The following is a 16,115-nucleotide window of genomic DNA, read 5'->3' as shown; positions in this document are numbered from 1 at the left end:
GTTCTATTAAGCTTGGCAGGTTAAGGCTGGAGGCTTAAACTCTTCAAAGGCACCTGCATGTTTTTCAATTACCTGGGTGTTAACAGCAGACCACAGAGGACCCAGACAAGCCCCTGAGGCACCCAAACGTCCTTGGATGTGCAGCTTTGTGCCTAACAGTCCCAAAGTGATTTTGTTAGGGCAGCTCAGAGTGGTTGCCCCCAGCCCTGTGGATCCAGCTCTGCTGGGCCACCTGCAAATCCTGGGGTGTTTTGGAGCTGGGTGTAGCAGAGCCAAAGTGCCTTTGTGGGTGTCAGCACAGCTCAGGTTTAGCTCCTATTTAACATAAACAGGAATCTAAACCCTGATGTCAACTGGCCTTGCATCAGGGGTTTAGGGGGAAGCTTCAGACTCACTCCCTTGTAATGACCTATATTGAAATGTTTCTCAGAGGAATAATTCAATTAATTCAGACAGTTATCAGCTGGATCCTTCTCCTCACCTCTTTTTAGCACTAGCTGTTTTATAGCCATTTTCCTTATCTTGCTAAACAGAAGGAAAAAATTCCTACAAAGTATTTCTTAGATGAGGCTAAGCTACTGAGCTCAAATGAAATTATTTTGGGTAATGGCTTGAGCTTGAGGAATTCCTCTTTTTAATACTAATTATATTTGTTCTTAAAGAACACAAAACAGAGCACTGGAAGATGTGCAAAGTGTCTTTTTATCTGTTAATAAGCCAAAATTCAGAAAAGTCAAAGGAATTTAATTTGTAGGGTAAGGAAGTACAAGAGTAAAGAGACAAAACCTGTTACTCTCATTTCAAGAGAGATTTTCTTTCTCTCTTTCTCTCTACAAAATGCAGTGCAGTAGGCACTGTTTAGAGATGCTTTTCCATTGCATTCCAGTGCTGAGGCTATCATCTAGCATTACACAGAATTGCAGAAAACTGAGCAGATCCTACTGTGGGATCTTGGGCTGTCCCAGTACTGGGACAGAGAAGTCAGAAATGCAAAAAAAAAAAAAAAAAAAAAAAAACAAACCACAGATATGTAGCTTCAAATTTAAAAAAATATTTCTTCACTGTTATTCCCAAGGCCAGAATTTTACTGATTTCTGTTAAAACAGTGGAACACCTAAGAAGGCAAGCTTACATCAGCTCCAGGCTTATTTCCTTGGATGTCACCCTGAGATATGCCTTGAGAACATTTCTCAGTTTACCTCTAATGTGGATCATGTAACTGCCAGGAACATTTAAATTAAAGATATGCCTGTTGTTTGGAGGAGCTGAAGAAGCTGCAGTCTGAAGGATTTATTTTATTGTTATGAACCAGAAAACCTGCAGAAAGACAAAGATGGGATCCTTCCCTCTCATCCATTTTGGTGGATCTTGTTTCCTAACAAAGTTAATTTTTAAGCAAGTGTGCAGAGGAGGTGCAGACACATCCTGCAAATGGCCATCAGTCACAAGCAGATGGTGACAGGACCCCAGGAGCTGCCATGGGAGTTCTGGCTCCTTTTGTGCTGAGACAACATCGCCACATTAAGGACTCAGTCATTTAACAGCCTTCTTAATCTGACCTTGCACACTGCTTGTTAATCTAAGTTTTCCCATTGAATATGTGAAATTTCACCTGATGGCCAAGTAAACTTTAGAGATAATCACATTGCTTCCTGTTTCCCTTAACTAAAAATCTAAGAGAGGCTCAACAAAATACTCCCATACCAAGTTAAAATCATTACTTCAGAACTTACAAGACAGTGATTCAAGTTGTTAGGCCAGTTCAAACAGGCCATACATTAGTTCAGGCAGATGGGATTACCAAAACTGCAAACAAATTCTTCTGCTTTGGACCAAGACCCCAGAAATGCCAGCATCCAAAGGCATCCATCACAGGTTGCAGACCTCCCTGTGCACTCTGGAAGTGCAATGAGTGCACAAACCTGTGCACATATGATCAGATTTGCCCTGTACTAGGTGTCAAAATGATAGGAAAACTTTAATACAGTAAACCCGCTAATAATTTTGAGTGGTTTAGAGTTTCTGCCCATTGTCACACAGTCATCATGCACTAAGTGTTGATTTGGAGGTTTTCACTCTATCTGAAGGAAAGCATTAAAAATTGTATCTAAAATGCATCCATTTGCATTCACAAACCATACCTACTGCAGATTGAGCAAGTGGCTGGAATTAGTCTCTGGTCCAGCTGGAATGGGCCTGAGATGGCAGAGAGATTCCCAGTGGCCTCGGTCAGAGTGCTTGTGAGCATGCACTGAAGTGAAACATAAACATCTAAGAAAAACTATTATCCAAAATATAAATTCCTAATATTTCCAGCTGCTGGAAAAAAAAGATTACTTGGAGCCCCTTCCCATATTAAGATCTATAATTCCATCTAAATGATGACTTTCTGGACATTTCCCTTATCTCCAAATTTGCTAAGGAATGTTCAACTTTAACTCTTCATTTTCTAGCTTTTGTAAGTGCTGTTCATTTTCTTATTGTTATTTCTGTCACTGCTTTTCTGGTGTAGCAGTTACTTTGTTATTTAATGCAAAGCAAAACTCTGAAAAACAGGGATGATTCATAAATCTTGGAAAGAAGAACTGCTGGAATACAAGATATCAACTTCCTGCCAAAGAAAAAGAACCGGTTGACAAATAAGTGTACTCCAGCATTCTGTGCAAATTGTGCTTCCCTAAACTGACATGCAAGAATAAATTCCTGGCTTCAGCCTCTACAACATCCTCTGAATAACCATTGTGAAAGCAAGTATTTTATAGAAAAACAGACCAGCTGGCTGGTTAGCTGATATGTTTTATTACTTCTGTAAGAAAAACAATGCACCAGGAAAACAAAGAGGAATAAATGTAATTGAAGAGTTGGGCCATGGAAAATTTAAAGCAGTAATTTTATGGCAAAGTTAAAATTGTTATTCTGGGTTTAAAAGCTGTCTTCAGCTTTAGCAGAGGGGTTAGATTTGACACACAGAGCTTATGGTCCTTACAGATTCCAATGCATAAGAAGTCAATAATGTGTATGAGCACCAGTATGGGTTATTTCACTGTATTTTAAGCTGAATTTAAATGTGGCTATTAAGAGGAGTTTTGTTTTCATTTATAGCACTTACTTTGCACAGAATGCTTAATTTATAACAAAAATGAGAGTAAGGAATTGCTCAAGAATTGTCTACACCGTGCTGGGCTTTGAAGCAAAATTCTCAAGATGCACTCTAACACAGAGAAAGAACCCAAAAAGCTCTCTTCCCTTTGCTCAGTCTCTCCCACACAACAGTTACAGAAATCAAGACTCCGATACTGGAGTCTGCATGCTGACAGACTGTCTTTGAAAAGCTGTGACAGAGAAGAGCTGATGTGCGAGATGAGGAAAACAGTGAAGAAAATAAGCCCCTTAAGATGACTTGTGAATGCTGAGAAATATTTCATAGAGGTGATTGAGTCAGTATTAGATCTGAAAATGGTTTTCTTTTAGAAATGGAAAGGGAAATTGCTCCAGTTACTCAAAAAGCATAAATACTGTAAAGATGGGATTTATCTGATCTGTTCCCTGCATGAAACTGCTCTTGTCTGCCTCCTTTAACCACACAAAGAAGACTCAGCCTATTTCAACTATTTTTTCACCTGATGTTAGTTTTAACTATCAACACATAAAACAGGGTTGGGTTGTCTATTTTCTGGTGCTATTCTATCCCAGCAAGAACACATTCTATGTTCCCATCATGACAACTAACAAGTGAGCATTCCATTAAAAGAGATAGTTTATTTATCCAGCCTTTTGGAAATATTTTTTTCTTCAATGATGCACTAGACAAGACATTAATATTCTCTAGTTCCTGCAGTTCATGTCCGCAGTTCGGGGGGACTGTTGCCTGAATATTGTCTGCAATGCTTGGTAAAAAGTTCTGTCACCTGCTAGAAAGCAGTCAATAAGTACTACACCCCACTCCCTTTCCAAATCAGGAATAGAAAGCTTGAAATTCAATAAGTAACATAAACTCTCAGAAGCATTTGGAGGGAATGAAAATCAGGGAATGATCAGAGTTCTGGTAAAGCACCACAGCACAGAACATGTTAGGAAATCTGATATGACAGAGAGAATCCAAGATGCAAAGGTAATTTGGAAGAATTATAAGCTGCCCCCTGAATATTGGGAGAAGATGCCAATTTAACTGATCACTGAGTTAAAAAATAAAACTGGACTGAGTCAAAAAATATGGTTAGAAAGAAAAAGAAATGGTTCTACACTTCAAAACGTAATTACAAATGTAATCCTTGGCTTTGTGCTCCAGCATTACCACTAAAAATCCTAAGAATTCTCTTTTAAAAGCTTTTCATTCTCAAAGAGAAATAAGGGAACATAAACAAGTAGCAGAACTGCATTGAACTTCACCAGGCTTTGAACCCTGGTCCAAATACAGATGTTATGTATCTTTTTGTTCATTTCCAAGAGAGGAAATATGGAGTGGTGATTTCTGGTTTTGGGAATAGCATAATACACAACCCTCACATAGCTTCATTTATAATCCCTCACTTAGTTACTAGCCCTTATTTAATAGAGGTACTTTTACTATTCATGCTCTTAACTGCAGCCACTCTTAATTTAGTGGCTACCCTTGTTTAGAAGTCTCACCTTTAGCATAAGATTCAGATTAAAGTAATTACATTTAATACAAGCTGCCCACATCCGAGGCTGTCCTTGATTTAGAGCTTCAAGGAGAAGTACTTAAATATAATAGAAGCCATGGCCTGCAAATGAAGTCCAGAACAAAGATTAGTTCATACACCTAGTCTAACACTATTTATAAGTGCAATGTGTCAGTGAGATAGAATAGTTCCTGGAAAAGACTGCACTTCATGTTGGAAGAAAGCCTCACTCAGAGCTGAACAAAAGGAGCACCAGAATGATGTACCACACTGCTTTTCTTTAGACACAGAAACAAGTTTGTTTTTAAAATCCATATCTACTCATTTGTTGTATGTGTCTATCACTGAAGCAAATTTCCTGTATGTCTGGAAGGTGACATTTATTGTCTGTTTTGTCTGTGTGTGAAAGGGAAATTTCTGGTCATACCTCATTCTGCCCATCTGCACCAGTAGAGGCAGAAGCTGCTCCTCCTGTGGATGAGCAATGTATTCCCTACATTTAGGGTGGGACAATATCCTAGAAATCATTCCAAGCACCTCTGACAATAATGGACTCTCAGAACAAGCTATGATGGGCACTCTCATCAACAAACAACCCCAAGGGCACCAGAGGTGGCCCTTTGGTTTCTGATTTAAACGGATATATTTTACTTCACAAAAACATTGATCCCAAGGCCAGACCCAGCCAAAGGGGCAGCAATCAATGATGGTCACCCTGAAAGAATCCCACTAACAGGCACAGCTTGTCCATGTAAACCAACACAGCTCTGCCCGTATCCTCAGGGTGGGTTCTGGAAACAGCCACCAGCCCAAAGCTGAGCTCCTCCACAAGTCACATTCCAAAAATAGCCAAAGAGATGCCCAGCTCTGATTCCAGTGAGACAGAAGGAGATTTTCCTGCCATCTCAGAATTCATTGCAAAAGCCAACAAACTAGACTGCATTTGCCTCTTCCACTGGTCAGAAATGTAGATTCATTCTTCTGTTACTGAGCAGGGTAACAGTTTCCCAGTCTCATTTCAACCTTCCCAGATCTTCCCCAAGGTATACAGATTAGGACAAAGAATTATAACAAATTTTAACAAGCATAATTAAATTACATACAGTAATATGCAATTACAACATAATGGAAGTATATTAAATTATGACATAAGCACATTATAATGTTACATGCTGTTCTTATTACGATTACATTAAGCCACACATGGCAATGAATGTTTACCTTGCACATGAATGAAAACTGTGACATATTCAGCTGTTTGATTGATGATGAAATTCTTCCTGTCTTCCTCCTTCTATTAAAAAAAATTAAACCATCCAGACTGAACTGATCTATGCCTATATGTAATGAAAGTGCTACATGGAAGAAGTCGCAATAAAATACTGTAAACATTCAATTCAGCTTTTCAACTAATCTCAGTATTTTTAGTTGTAGTCCAGTGTTACCTACCTGGCAGACAACAATCCACATCTCATCTCTGGAATGATCCTTTCAAGATAAATGCTGTGCTTGAGACTGCTAAAGGATATCTAGATGTCTATTTTCTTGATCTCTACTAAAAAAACCCAAAATAATTGTTTTCTACCTAAACCTACAGTTTTCATACTGCTGTATTTTATAAACATAACAAACAATGCTGGAAATACAGTGTCAATGGCTGACAGATGGACAACATACAGGAATGGTGTCTACTCTCAAATCATGTGGCTCTTGCCCTGTGATCAGTGAAATTGTGAATGTATTTTGTAACAATGAACTAAGTACATATCTTTCAAAACAGGTCTTTTAATGCCCTTATGTTAGCAGTTATACAAGTTCAATCTCGAGTGAAATTACAGAAATTAAATTACCTTAGACTGTACTCATTGAATTCTAGTAAAAAAAATTACACTACCTGACAGAAACTTTGAGTGCAAATGGCTTTCAGCATCAAGCAAAAATCAACTGTCAATGAAGTGACTAAATTTTACAGCCATTCTTACTGATGGCTTCTTGAAGTATTAAAAACATTGATTAAGAGGTGGGAGAAGTAGACAGGAATCTATTATGAAGCAGGAAATATGTCTTGACTATGAAAATCAATGCAGCTGGCAAACAGGAGAACAGAAAAATGTGGAAAAAATACAATCATCTTTGAAGTGGCAGTGAAGGAAAACGTGAAATAGAGCTCCCAAACACATGGGCTGAACAAAGAATCTTCACCATAAGGATAAAGCAGCAAACAGGCATTAATTGCTTTCTGTTGGAACCAACACAATAAATAAAATCAGCTTATGATGAGCTCTTATGGCTAGTCCATTTTTTTTCAAGCTTACCACAAAATTCCCATATACCTTGCTAGGGTCAAATTTTTACCTGGCTATGCAGACTAAACCCATTTTCCAAAACCTTACAATGTTTTGCTATTTTGTAGAGGATTTCTTGTCCTGTTCTTACCCAAAGAACAGGAGCTCCATAAACATGGCTTTGCTCAGTGATGGTGCTAGGAAAAATTGCTGCATCACCAGTAACCTTAGCAAAACAAATAGTAAAATATGTCCTAACAAGAAGTGGTTTGAACTTCCATATAATTAATGTCTTTCAGATAGACACTTCCTTTTTCTTTACAAAACACTAAATGTTTAATGCCATAATTTAAAATGACTATAAAATACCTCATAAAAATAAAGATGATCTCAAGCTGTAAGATTCAGAGCTTAATCACAGTCATTAGCATTATATAACAGTATAAGTGTTAGAGAATAAGATTGCAGTCTCCACTAAAAGAGAAGTTATCCATATTTCAATATTTGCACATAATCTTACATTCAAAACACAAAAATGGAGTTTACACTTGGAATTTGATTGATAGATAATATTTTGAATTGTACATTAAACAAATAAATAAAAATATGCATTTCATGTGTACAAAGAATAGTACATTCAATTCCATACCTGTTTCAGCTAACTAATTCTCCATCAGATCTCAGAGTGTGACCCTGCACTAACTCCTTCTCATGGTGTATTTCCTCTTCCAAACAACTGAAAATGGTAACACATGAGCTTCTGTTACTCAAAAATAATCTTTTTCTTCATTGCCTTTGTCTCCTGACATGTTCTTTCCCCTGCAGCTTGAGAGGGATCAAATTTGGCTACTCGACTTGCATGCTGTCCTCGGGGGAGATAAACACAGCCACAGAAATTCACCCTTAATGGCAAAATACATGGCAATAGTCATGGCTGATGTACTCATTGTACAACCTTTTTACACCATTATTTGCCTGAATTTTGGCCAGTAGGGCTGGGCTTTCAGTTCCTTATGCCAAACATAATGTGGGACTGCAAGTGCCATCTTCAGGCTTTAACACACAGGGCAACAACCCAAGTGCTCTAATGCTGAAATTTCTGTGGAATAGGTATAAACCAGCACATTTCACTGTTTCCTTCAGGAGGTGACAGCCTGTCCCTGCCTTTTATAAATACAGTTGCAGGGAACATTGAGTAAAAATAAAGTTCAGAGTTTACCTTTCAGTTTTCCCCAAAGCTTAACAGAGAGAGTTATCTATAAGTCTACCAATCCCCTCATGTCTGAAGGTGCCAAATCCAAGGATAACCCATCCAACCCATCTTTGATAATTACTGGGCAGGGATTTAGTAGAATATCTGTCATCATGGCAGCCCAGTATTTCGGTGCATTATATCCCTAGTGACTAGATGGCTTTTTTCCACTCTATCTCCTTCTAGTATTTCTTCCACCTAAAAGATTTCAAATCATACTAGCTGACTGCTGTGTTTAATAGGCATCCTCAATACATTAAAACATTGTTCCACGTGAAATGTGCTGTTGAGTAGTACCTTGGTTAGTAATTTAATTTAATAGGATAGCAACAACACATTGACATTGTGCAGGTTTGTGACCTAATGATTTATGAGACAAGTAACATTTGCAGACACATTGATTTTGGTAACTGTGCAATGAGCAGAACTTAAAAACAATTTTCATCCTTTTTTTTTTAACATCTTTTTTTTTCCTCCTCTCCCAGTATTACTTTATACTTGGAATGGGCCCTTTTAAAGCTCATTGATGGTTTTAAAAAAAACTGTAGGTCATGGCATTATTTTTTAAACCTTCAACACTTGAGGAGCCCCCTGCATCCCAACAAGTGCCAATTAATGTGTTCCACATCACTGGCCTTTGCAAGTGAGGCAATAAAATGCACTGACTGTAGTAAAACAATTTAAATTATGGTGAGATTTCTGTGCCTTGACACTCAGAGAAAATAAGGACAAGAATCCCATCACATGCAGGGTGCTCCCCTGCACCAGCTGCCTGGCACAGGTGGACATGTGCAGGAACGGATGGCCCAGTTCTCTCAGACTAAATCTACTGGGAGCATCTGGTAGAAATCAGGATCCCTCTGTGCTCACAGGGTAAATAATTTACTGTGCTGCTGCATAACCGCACCAGCCCCAGTTATCTCATCAGGCAAATCAGACAGTGTGAGTGGAGAGGAGTTAGCACACGCTATGGGAGGTGACTATCTACAAACAGAACAGGTGAAAGTAGAAATTGCCCTTTTTTTTCTGCTTTTTTCTCTAGCAGTTTTTGGAACAAAGCACATCAGTTTTATGGCAAGAGAGGGTCTACACAAACATTTGCCATCAAAAATGCACTGCAGTAAGAGGGAAAAGTTTGCGTGTCACAGCCAGTAACCAATGGCAGAGGCAGAGAGCTGAGAGCAGAGAAGGTGTCTGAAGAAGCACTGATGCCCACATTGGGCTCTTTTTGCAGATCAGAAGCTCCTGGAGTGTCACAATCCCTAGGTGCAGCTCCAGCAGAGAATACCTCACCTGGCTGCTGCTCAGCAATGGCCCTGACACAGGCAGAGACAGGGGAGCCACCCCTGGTGGTGAGGAGAGGGATGCTGCAGCAGACACATCAGGGGTTAAACAGGCACTGTCCTCCTTGGGGATGTACAACTGAACTCATCCACAGCCAGGAACCAGGAAACATCAATTAGCACTGGCATAGTACAGCCAAACAGGGAGCATCTTCCTCTACTCCATATTCAGTTAGAAAAATCACCTGCTGCTCAGACAGACTCATAACCTAAAGCTGAAGACCAGAGTTTACACTATGCTAATACTATAATACTGCAAAGTCCAGCTTAGATCTCTCATTCTTTCAAAATTTCTCCCAGTTTCAATCTTTGCACCTGATCCACATTTTTCAAAGGACTAATGGAAGGACTATCCTTCCTCTCCCAGCTCCTGTCCTCATTATGACACTCTCATGTGTAGCCCAGCAAATCCTTTTCATCTGCTGTTAGCAACTCAGCTCTGCCACTCAGTTCAACCTGCTTCAATTTATGTCACACCACCTCATGGTTATATCCACTTCACATTTATTTTCAGCTATATTCTCTTTCTCATTAAATACCTTTTCCAGCTTCAGTCAGACATGGATATTTTATGGCTATGACAGCATTTCAATATGGTTTTAAATACAGCTTTGTCCACTTTGCAAACTCCATCAGGTGACTTGTACCTTTACCCTTTTTAATTTCTTCTAATAGTTCTAAAGTGGGAGAAAAAAGTTTGGGGTTTTTTAGGGATGTGTTTTCCTATATGTTTGTACATCCTCAGATTGCTGCATCTCACTTGCACAATGCTCCTGGGAGGATTTCTAGCTGGCTCAGTACTGCCTGAATGAAAACCAGCAGAGCTGGCTCTGCCAGAGCCCTGATGAGGAGCAGAACACAATGGATGGCACCCAGTAAGGGTAGTGCTGTGCCCCATTATTTGAGTCAGCTCTTTCAGAGATACCAGGAGTATCTCTACACAGTGCACATTGCCCTGGGTAGGCACAGCATGAAAGACACTTTAATGTGAATGTGTGAGACAAAGGATTAATGATGGAGGAGATTTAAGAGAGGAAAGAAATCAAGCAGCCATAGGAAAAAGGAAAGACAGTTCCAGAGAAGGTTTTTGAATTCACTGTTCTGGTATGGCAAATTTTCTTGTTAAAAAACTAAATGAAATAATAATAATGGCAGGAAATTACTGAGAACCTCTTGCTGCAAAAGCATAGGACCTGCAGAACCATCAACTCCTACCATCACTAATGTGAATTTGACACAGGATTTAGAAACTTATTTTCATTTGGTTAAAGAATAAGAGTTTATGCAAAATGTACCTATTCATAAGCTCAGATTAATACCCTTATTCCTTTTCCATTAAATTAGGTTTAAAATAAAATTATTTTCAGGCTTTTGTCAAGGTGTTGATGGATTCAAATCTGTGTGATACTGATCCTTCCATGCCTTTGAATGGGAGGATTATCCACATTAGGAGAGATCTGCAGAGGTCACAAGTGTTAAACTGCTATTCAGTTCAGGTTATTTCAGTAAAAATGGAAAGAATTTAAAAACTTTTATTTTCAATGATACAGGAATTTGAATAAAAGTAATTGGTAAGGCTATGTGCTTCCAGCTCTACCAAACATCACAGCCTCTCACTGGTTTGAGTGTCTGGAGCTCAGGACTCTGTCACAGAGTCCCTGTGGGACCCAGAGCACCTCTCACTTACAGACAGGTCTAATTAGGTACTCAAATTTAAGTGTTACAATCTAGAACTTGGACAGAGTCACTGAGAGCCAACAGGGAAGGAGACATCTCCAAACAGTGACTGAAGAGCAGCCACAAGTAGAAGTGCTGTAGAAAGCTCTACTACATTAGCTTCCTCTCTGGAATACTCTCCAGGGGCTGAAGAGACCAGGATTAAAATTTTCTTCTCCACCCTGTGGCCCTGCAGCCCTGTGGCCTCTTCCTTAAACTACAGGCTCTGGCCATTAAATGGGTTTTACCTCTTTTACACACTCCTCCTCTGGCCCTGAAGTCTTGATTACCACTTTGTACATGGCACATATTCTAGAAACATCATTTAAAAATCATAAAAGAATGAGAATAATGAGAGGAAATTAATATTATAAATTACCAAAAGGAAAGGATATATCTGACTTGCAACTAAGAAAAAGGATTGTACAGACAGTCCCATATTTGCCAGGAGAGAATAAATATTGGGTTTTATCCCAAATGCCATATCCCAAAATTTGGAGTTTATCCCAAATGCCATAAGTTCCCATCACATTCATGCAGACAAATAAAAAAATGTATTTGCAGAGAAACCACCAGATGCTCCCATCCACCACTGCAGTTAGAGGGGAAAAAAGCAGGCAGTGGGAGAACAGTACATCCCTTTCAAATGAGCTTTTCTAAATTACACACAATTCTTAAATGCTTGCTAACTTCCTGCTACTGTGATTATCACAGCAGTGACAGCAATAACCCAGTCAAACATACAGAAAATTAGAAATATATGCATTTTCAATTACAGTTTTTTCACTCTGGAATCCTCTACTCCAGGAGAATCTTTCCAATTTTCAGACTTGTCAGTCCTATTGAAAATCTCCCAGTATTCAGGGGAAAATCCTATATTTACCACTTTGTTGTGAGAAACCATGACTGCTGAATATCCCAGGAGGCCTCCCATTTGCCTTCATTGTTTTAGATATCACTGCATGGGCTAAAGGGGCTCATAATGATGGAGAAGGTGAATGCTGAACTCAGCATACAGACTCACACAGAACCATCTGCATGGTCACAATTAGTTCTAAGATTTTACTTAATAAAGCACAACTTGATGGGCACTTTATGATTTTCTAAGTTAGCACCACTTCAACTCCTTCCTAGAGTTTTCCATTCCAGCAAAAGAGCTATTTTTGCTCTTGAGGTTGTGGTTTCCTCAGAGCATGTGGAAGATGATCACCCACAGACACTGCAGGTATCTCTTTACAGAAACAGGGCTGGAGCTTATGGCACAGCCCTTTATAGCCCTTTATTGATTTATGGTTTGTACTGCTTCTAAAATAGTGTAGAGTTCACACCAAACTGAGGAATTGTGCAGTACTACAACTTTATTTTGGGACTACATCACAAAATTGACAACTTAAATTACTCTGCATAAATGGTAACATCACATCAACCACTGTGTTCTGGGAAAAGATGGAAAATGTAATTAGGAAACAAACTTCTCTTAGAAGTCTGAGTTAGACTAATGGAAAAGTGAGAGCTAAAAAAAAAAACCTAAAAATATGCAAACCAAATTGATTACAAATCAAATACTCTTACATGGAAAATATTAATTTCTGCAGTCGGTGGTAAGCAATTGAAATACTTTTCAAATTTAGTTATTTTAAAATTACTTGGAGATGAAGACAAGCATTCCTTCCTAAGTGAAGTTTGTTCTTAAACTACAAGTAAAATTGTAGTATTAGATATACAGTAACTAACAAGAGATCACAACAGGCTAAGCTGTGCTCTAGATATCACAACAAGCTTCATATTACATCAAATGACTGGAATTAATCAATACACTAAATTTATAATACAGTGAACATAGCTTAGCAGGAATTGATCCAGCAGCAGGTGTGTATGTAAAATCCAAATACAGGTTTATCAATTAGACCACCTTGCTAATTATCAATTTAATTGCTCATTTATAATCATAATGTCTCAAACAGGCATCACCACATATCTTGAAAAGCCTATTCTTGGGTTGTTTTGCTTAAGTGTATCTGTTTGGCATGTACCAGTATGCTTCCGTTTGTTACAAGTGAAATAAATATACCCACACAAAATTAAGACAACTTAACTGCGTCAGTTTTGTGGACCAGAGCACAGCTTTGTCCTACAGATCATTTCACAGAGCAGGGCATGGAGCGGGGCTGCTCGGGGGAAGATCCAGGCTGGGGCAGGCAGTGGCTCAGGAGGGAGCCCAGCAGCAGGAATAAAAGCCAATTTCAGCCCTGTGAGCCACAGCACCCTCCCTGCTCACCTGGTGGGGTGAGATGAGCTTGTCCAGAGAACAATCCAGACTCAGAGCCCAATGGAGTTGTTTTGAATCCCCTGTCTCTTCCCATCGCCCACAGAAAGAGTCTGGAAAGGTTAATTTTGTACTGCAGCTATCTCCTACAGTGCCTAATGGACCAAGACATCTGTTAAGACTCATTAAGAGCCTGCCTCTCCTTTATTCCTGTGATATCAGGAAGCTCCAACACCCCCAGACAACACAATGTTCCTACAGAGCACATTGAAATTTTGATGCTAATTTAAGACATTCAACACTGTGGGCAAACAGTGGGCTGTGGGGGTGCCACACAAATCTGCTCTACTGCTCTTTTCCCATATTGTCACCACACTTCCAGGGACAGAGGAAAAGCTTAGAGATGAGTTTCCAGAGTAGATGTGCAAGCAGCAAGTGGGGCATTCACATTCTCTGAACACGATTCCTTCACCCAGGATTTTTGTCCTAGGAAGCTGAGAAGCCTCAGAGAAAAGGAAAACAATTCTTATCTCATTTGCTTCTCCTGTGTTGTGCTCATGTGGAATGGGTTTGGAGATTGTTTACCCACGGGTGATTGTTTCATTGGATTCTGGTGTGAGCTGTTTTCACTCTTTGGCCAATCAGTGCCAAGCTGTGTCAGGACTCTGGAGAGAGTCATGAGTTTTCATTATTATCTTTTCAGCATTCAGTAAGCATCCTTTCTGTATTCCTTAGTATAGTTTAGTGTAGTATTCTTTAATATAGTATACTATCATAAATAATAAATTAGCCCTCTGAGAACATGGAGTCAGATTCATCATTTCTCCCTGCCATGGATGTCACCAGCAAATACAATACAGCAAGTTTCTAAAACCTCTGAGATTACCTGCCTCTACAACCTGATGCCATTTGCACTCAAGGGCAAAGAGAGTCTAGCATCCCACACAGAAAACTGTTATTCCTTTAGGGATTTGCTTGCTGGGAAATGTCAGTAGGCAAAGCAAGCAGCTGGATGTCAAACCTAAGTTCAGTTCTCTATGCAGAAATTAATGGGAACACTATAGTTTTTCTGAGTAGAGGTATGAAAATATGATACTGAAACATGGATTTGAACTAGAAAAGGATATGTAAACTCTGTGTTCCTATAGAGTTTGAAGCTGAAATCAGACATTTGCCTCCAAAACTACCGCAGAAAATCTGCCCTAAGGGAAATTGTGAGAAGTTGTTAAATATGACCTGCCTGCTAGTCCTAGCTCTGGGATCACCTCACTTCCCACAACAACTGGCAAAGGGCAAGGTTGGGAAACTGCAGAGACAGAGGAAATGCTGGTAGAAAAGCTGCTCTCTGGGTCAGACACTAATTTCCTATAAATGAGAAATAACTCCAGAAATCATCAGAAGCATGAAAGATTTTGTCAGCTCAGAACTCATCTTTTTTTTTTCAGAAAGCACTGATCAACAAGAGTCTTCAGGAAGGCTAAGTAGAAAAACTGACAAAGAAATACAACTATTTATCCCAAATATAACTTTATCTTCAACTGCAGCAAACCACAGCAACTGGAGAAATGAGAAATTCCATGTGTGAGCACTTTTCTTCTAGAGTCTAAGAATTATTCATCAGAATTATCTGTTATCTGACAAATCAGAATACATCATTAACTAGAAACTGATGACACTGAAGAGGTGTGGGAGGAAATTTATCTAAAAGCCTAGGAACAGACTCTTCCAATACTTTTATTGCAGTAATGTATGTGGGTTTTTATCACAGACTGACAACAAATAAATGTATTCTCATCTGTTGTATTTGTCTTTCAGTCTCTTTATCTGCTGCCAGCTTTTTTCTTGGTATTTGAGGCAAATTATCAAAGTTTTTTTAAAAAATATTTTAAAAGACACCATTGCCTCTGCCTCCACCTATACAAGTAGTCTTGAAAACAAATAAACAAACCTACAAACAGCTGCTAAGTTACATTGAAGTTAACTGTTTGACAATACATGTTAAATCCCAGCTACTAAGGGATATTTTATGCTGAGATGTGTTCAGATGTTATGAAAAGATTACTACTGCAGCTGAGTGGAAGAAGATTGTCCCATTCTATACCACAGCAAGTGTCTAGCCAAAGGAATGGCCTGAGGTCAAGTCAGGGGAGGTTTAACTTGAATATCAGAAAAGTTCTTTCACCCAGAGGGTGGCTGGGCACTGGGACAAGCTCTCCAGGGCAGTGGTCACAGTCTGACAGAGCTCAAGAAGTATTTGGTCAATGCTCCCAGCACATGGTGTGACTCTGGGGGTATCCTGTGCAGGGCCAGGATCTGGACTCAGCAATCCTTCTGGGTCCCTTCCAACTCAGCATATTCTGTGTTTCTGTGATTCTCTGATTACAGAGCACCACAAATGTGCTCTATCATGTGCAGAGAATGCAGGACTTTTAAACCAGAGCCATTGTTGCTGTCTTTTGGGCAAGGAATAACCGTGTGCTATTGCTAAGGAACAAAGATAATTGTACATACTGACGTTCTCTTGTTTCACTCTTGCTCTTTTACTGTCATGCCAGAAGGGTACTGGACTGTGGTGCTGGTTCTTTGAGTGCCAGCAAGAATGGCATTTCA

The 16,115-nt window shown here is 39.3% G+C and overlaps 1 long non-coding RNA gene across 1 annotated transcript in view; it reads right to left on the bottom strand.

Moving 5' to 3' along the window:
* Positions 1–16,115, bottom strand: part of LOC135309466 (uncharacterized) — a 197,053-nt gene that overhangs the window by 97,605 nt on the left and 83,333 nt on the right. The window contains exon 2 of the long non-coding RNA XR_010369730.1: positions 7,578–7,664. This is a non-coding gene — a long non-coding RNA (uncharacterized LOC135309466). The remainder of the gene's footprint in view (positions 1–7,577; positions 7,665–16,115) is intronic.

Source organism: Passer domesticus, chromosome 10 (genome assembly GCF_036417665.1).
Source record: "Passer domesticus isolate bPasDom1 chromosome 10, bPasDom1.hap1, whole genome shotgun sequence".
NCBI classification, from domain to species: Eukaryota; Metazoa; Chordata; class Aves; order Passeriformes; family Passeridae; genus Passer; species Passer domesticus.
The sequence above is the reverse complement of the archived record's forward strand: the minus strand, read 5'-3'. Positions and strand labels throughout refer to the sequence as shown.